The sequence below is a fragment of the Bison bison genome, unplaced genomic scaffold (assembly GCF_000754665.1).
Source record: "Bison bison bison isolate TAMUID 2011002044 unplaced genomic scaffold, Bison_UMD1.0 scf7180017864519, whole genome shotgun sequence".
Classification (NCBI taxonomy): domain Eukaryota; kingdom Metazoa; phylum Chordata; class Mammalia; order Artiodactyla; family Bovidae; genus Bison; species Bison bison.
This window is the reverse complement of record NW_011495072.1, coordinates 10137795-10143233: the sequence shown is the minus strand read 5'-3', so window position 1 is coordinate 10143233 and position 5439 is coordinate 10137795. Positions and strand designations below refer to the sequence as shown.

Genomic DNA, 5439 nt, shown 5'->3' with positions numbered 1-5439 from the left:
GCCACGCAGCGCCGCACCTGGCCGCCGGCGGACTCGAATTAAAGGGGCCGGCGGGGACCCGAGGCAGCGAGGTGCCGCCACCCGGCTGTCAGCTCAGTGAGGCTCCCGGGCCTGGGCCCCCTCCCCGCGAGGAAAGCACCCCATCCTTTGGTAGAGCTCAGCTTACTAACCAGAACCTCGCGGAGGGCTGAGCTGGGTGCTGCGGCGGGCCGGGGAACCGGGGACCAGAGTTGAGGAGCGGTCATGAGAGACTCCTGCCAACCATAAGTAAGCCAAGGAGGAAACAATCAATACAGCTATCCCAGGCCCGAGAAGGGATCCAGCCGCGTGGGAGACGTGTTGCTATTATTATATGATGCTGCCAGACAGAACCTGCAGACCCTCTCCTTGCCCTCTCGCGCCGGCTTGCCCCCTCCTGCAGCTCTGCCTCTCCCCCTCCCGCTTACCCAGCCAAAGCTCTGGCTTCGCAGAGGGGAGAACAGCAGGTGTGGGCCGCAGTGTGGCACAAACTCGGTGTTGTGTTCGCCCCCACGGGGAGGAGCCGCAGGAACCCGGCAGAACTGCAGCGCCGGCCCTCTGGACTCCCTCCCCCGGAGGAGCAGGGGCAGGAAAGGCTGGGGGTGGGGGCGTAAGGGGGAGGTGCAGCTGCCCTAGGCAAGCGCCAGTTCAGTTCAGTCACTCAGTCCGACTCTTTGTGACCCCATGGACTGCAGCACGCCAGGCAAGCGCCAGGTTCTTTATAAAATGGGCTCCTCACAGACCTTAGGAAGCCAGCTGGCCTGCGGGGCTCTGAAATTGGGGATACAGCTTATGGTACCCCGGGGTGGGTGGTGGAGGATGCTCTTTGCGTTTGTAAGAGTGTGTGGGAAGCCCAGGATGCCCTCTGCTCAGATGATGGGCCTGAGAAGGTCAGGGGTGCTCTTGGAAGGTCCATGACAGCCCCAAGCCCCTGCCAGTTCTTGTCTGCTGTCCGAATTATGGTTCCAAACAGCGGTTTCTTGAGCCCATATCTGAAGCAGACGTGGAATCTTGCGTTCACAGGGCCTCTAGTCCCAGGGAGGCTGCTGCTGATCCCTCCTTGCTCAGTAAATCCTCCTCTTTAGGCCTGTAGTTTCAGATAGAAGCTCTGAGAGCCCACAGGGTCCAGGTTTGTGGGATTCCAGTGTTTCATTAAGGTGCACGCATGCCTGCTCAGTTGTATCTGACTCTGCAACCCCATGGACCCTAGCCCATCAGGCTCCTCAACCCAGGGATCGAACCCGTGTTTCTTAGTCTCCTGTGTTGGCAGATGGATTTAAGATTGGGTCCTACCCAGAGCTGCAGGGGGTAGTCTGGGTGGGCAGTGACCTCAGTGAGCCCTGGGGATAACAGATGACTATCAGGTAGGACTGGTCTGGTTTAGGGCCCCAGAGAAGCTGCCCTGGCAGTGTCCTAGCCTGTGTGGCCTGGGTGTTTCAGAGCCAGCCAGGCTGGGACTTACATCCTGGCAAGTTCATTCACATCTTTGGACCTCAGTTTCCTCATCTGGAAAATGAAGATTCTTCATAAACTGTTGTGATGGTTCAGTAGTTTACGTAAAGAGTTTAGGCCCCAGGCAGACATGCCACAAATGAGTCTCTCCACTCTGCTTCCCTAGGAAACTCCCATCTCAACTCCCAGCTTGCTGCTAAGCTTTTGGCTCTTTCTCTAAGTGCTCAATCATCAGGGTCTCTCTGCTTCCCAGTTCGCCCCACCCCTCTCTTTCCCTGAGGTCTCAGTCATTCCTGCCTCCTTCACCAAATTGTCCTCCAGAACCTTGCTCCACAGTCTTTCTGGAAGCTTCTCCTGACCAGTCCCACAGGACTCTGTTCCTCCTTCTTGCCACATTGGATCTTTATGTTAATTAATGCACAACAGTCTTATCCATTTGATCAAGTCTATATATTTTCTTTGCCCTCCTTTGTTGAATGAAAGCCATGGACAGAGAAAAACTCTCAAGGGAGAATTAATAATAATGTTCGTTGGTGAATTATGATTAACATGTGCTAGACACTGTGCCAGGTGTCTCTAGACCAATGGGACATGTAATCCCTACAGCTCTAGGAGGTGATTTCTACATTAGAACCATCTCTTGGGCTTCCCTGGTGGCTCAGACAATAAAGAATCTGCCTGCAATGCAGGAGATCTGGGTTTGATCCCAGAGTCGGGAAGATCCCCTGAAGAAGGTAATGGCAATGCATGCCAGAATTCTTGCCAGGAGAATTCTGTGGACAGAGGATCCTGGTGGGCTACAGTCCATGGGGGTCATAAAGGGTCAGACACGACTGAATGACTAACACACAATCTCTGTGGAAAGGTAACAGGCAGAGAGATGAAGCAACCTGCCCAAGGCCACTGAGTGGTGGCTCTGGGACTTAAATCAGGTCTTAACACCTACCTGTAGCCACTATACTCACAGCTCAAGTAGAATGAGCAGCCCTTAAATTTCATTCCCCTTTTTGGGATATTCCTCTGACCCTCCTTCCATCCAATTCAACTCAGGGGTATGTCATCCTTGTTGTTGTTTAGTTGCTCAGTCATGTCCAATTCTTTGCGACTCCATGGACTGTAGCCTGCCAGGCTCCTCTGTCCATGGGATTCTCCAGGCATCATCTCCCCCCAGGGACTGAACCTGACTCTCCTGCACTGCAGGCAGAGTCTATCATGGCACGACCTGGGAAGCCCAATGTCGCCCCACCTCTCCTCATTAAAGCCTGATCTAAGTGTGAACCACAACCAAAAAGAAATCAAAGAAGGAAATAAAGAAAAAAGAAAGATAATAGAATTCTAATCCCTGACACTTGCTTGCTGGTTGTATGAGCTTGAGCAAGTTATGTCAATCCTCTGAGCCTCAGCTTCCTCATCTGTCAGTAAAATAACAAAAGACTTCATGGGGTGGTAAGGATTAAATGAATTAAGCAAGCCAGCTTAACCTAGGTGTTTAATCTTTTTAGCTTGGGGTCACAGTTTTCTATTTTGGTCACAAAAGGTCAGCTAGAGTGCCCTTTGATGCCTTCCCTAGGGTGAGTCAAACTCCAAAGACCGCTCTTTTCTCCTTCAGTCCGGTTTCCTTCTTGGAGGCCAGGCCCTGCTTTCAGCAGAGGGAAAGACTGCTGAGTGGCCATCATAAGAAAGGAGTCCGTTAGTTCCTGCCCTCCAAGACTACAGCCATTGAAAGGAGTTTATGACAGTGCGTCCATGCCCAGACTGACCCCCACACCCACCCAGGCACCACAGGGACAGAAGGGAGGGTCTTAGGTCTTTCCACCACAGTTTATGAACATAGGAGTATGGGGGGAGGGAAATCACTCCTGGAGGACCATCTCTCCCTTCTTGCATGACTGCCACCTCTGCTGATGCTTGCTGCAAAATGGGAATACTTCATAGGCTGTTGTGAAGGTTAGCCCCCCTACCTATCCACCAACGTGGCCGCACAGCCCTCGCCAGCCCACCGGAAGCAGGGCAGGGAAGCATGGAAAGTAAGCCCAGGCACTGGGCTGACAGCTCTCCATAGATCATTTGATTTAATCCTTGCCACCACCCAGTGGGAAGGATGCCATTATCTCTATTTTACAAATGCAGATCTTGAAGCTCAGAGAAGGCCAGTTGCTGTCCGGGGTAATTTAGTTGGTAAGTGGTGAGGCTAGGATGGAACTGGACTGTCTTGACTCCTCAAATCACCATTCCTTTCTGCTGGCTGCTTCCACCGTTAGCGAGGAGTCAGGCCTCTGGGCTGACTTCCTGGTCTTAGGAACGTGGATTCAATCCAGCAGAACTTGCAGAGCTGCAGGGCATACCCACACATCCTGCGGAGGATGTCCAACCCGACAGGAGGTCTTTTTAGAGGCGGATTGGTGCTGATGGTGTTTAACTGTTCACACCAAGGGAGTTAGGCAGTGGTACAAGATTCAGGACTTGAAGGCGACTCCTTGTGCCCTTTGCTAGAGCAGCTGTACTGATTCTTCTCTCATCTGCAAGATTCAGGGCTCAGCATCCCTCACCCAGCAAAGGCATATACAAGGCAGAGCATCTGACCAGGGCTGTAGTCTTAGCATGTAGACTGTGATCCAAGGTTGTTCACTTGACCTTTCTTGCCACAGTATACTTGTTAAATAGGAAGGATAGAATTACCCTTACCACCTCATTTTTTCATAGGATTTAAAGTGAAAAAGGGGGCTTCCCAGGTAGCACTAATGGTAAAGAACCCGCCTGACAATGCAGGAGATGCAAGAGATGTGGGTTCGATCCCTAGGTCAGGAAGATACCCTGGAGGAGGAAATGGCAACCCACTCCAGTATCCTTGCCTGGGAAATCCCATGGACAGAGGAGTCTGGCAGGCTATATAATCCATGGGGTCACAAAAGAGTTAGACATGACTGAGTAGACTGAGCATGCACAAAGAGAAAGAGGGAGGAAGGAAGGAAACCAGCATTCACGTCAATGTGTTTTACAATCTCATTTATAAGGATCAAAGAGAATATGCATGGACACCCTTGGGAAAGCCAAAAAAAAAACCTGATTGGTGTGGAACAATACACTGTTCTTGTGATTGTCATCACTGCTGTTGTGACTGTGCTCTGCCAGCGTACCTGATGTCATGCCTGACGTCTGAGGACTTCCCTGGGAAGTGCAAGGAGCATCATTCCAACCCCCTACTTACCTAAGAGCTGCCTCCTGCAGGCAGTTTCCTAAGCTGGTCAAGGGCTGCCTTCTGCAGGAAGCCTTCTGAGATTAATTCCTGCTGCCACCAGGGAACTCCTGTGTGGAGCCCTGGGCTTTGGTTTCAGAGGGTGGGCCTTTCCTCACCTTTTGGAGCTGCTCCTCCGTGTCGGGTGCTAGGCTACTTGTCTCACAATCAGGGCCCTTTTGTTCACACTCAAAGGCAGAACAGCATAGTGGCTGAAGCACAGCTGCTGGTGTTGGCTGATCCAGGGCCTAATCCCACACCTGGCATGTTTTGTCTGTGACTGGGTTCCTCACTTCACATTTCTATGGAGTGACTGGAATGTCAAGTGCTAGGAACAGTGCTGTGCCCTGGCAAACCCTAAGCATTGGCCATCAGCAGACCACTGTCATAGCATGGCCACCATGGTCTTCTTCTATATTAGGAACAGGAGTGGCAGGGGTTTATGGTGAGCTGTGACAGCTGACACCTTCTGTGTTGCAGGCCACATCCCCTGGACCACCTATAACTTCAGCTGCCCATGGAGGACAGTTTCTGGGTGTGCTGGCAATGCCCCCTTCAGCCACAGTCTCATGGGCTCCTTGACTCAGGGCTCTTTCTGAGGCTGGGGTGGCTCACTCAGGCTGCCTGGCCTGGCCTGGATGTCAGGAGAGGCAACTCGGAATGCCCCGACCTCCCGGCTGTAAGAGGGACAATTTGAGTTCTCCAGCAGGCTCCGCAGATGGCTGCCATCTGTA

General features: G+C 52.3%; 1 protein-coding gene across 4 annotated transcripts in view; it reads right to left on the bottom strand.

Moving 5' to 3' along the window:
- KCNA2 (potassium voltage-gated channel, shaker-related subfamily, member 2) overlaps window positions 1–5439 on the bottom strand; it is a 39046-nt gene that overhangs the window by 5095 nt on the left and 28512 nt on the right. Inside the window, exon 1 of one of the 4 annotated variants that reach the window (XM_010830863.1) lies at window positions 447–532. The exons of 1 other annotated variant lie outside the window; for it this stretch is intronic. The gene's annotated coding sequence lies outside the window, so the exon portion shown is untranslated. Of the gene's footprint in view, window positions 1–170; window positions 533–5439 lie in introns of those variants that run through there. 2 more of the 4 variants (XM_010830870.1, XM_010830869.1) reach the window with 2 other exon arrangements.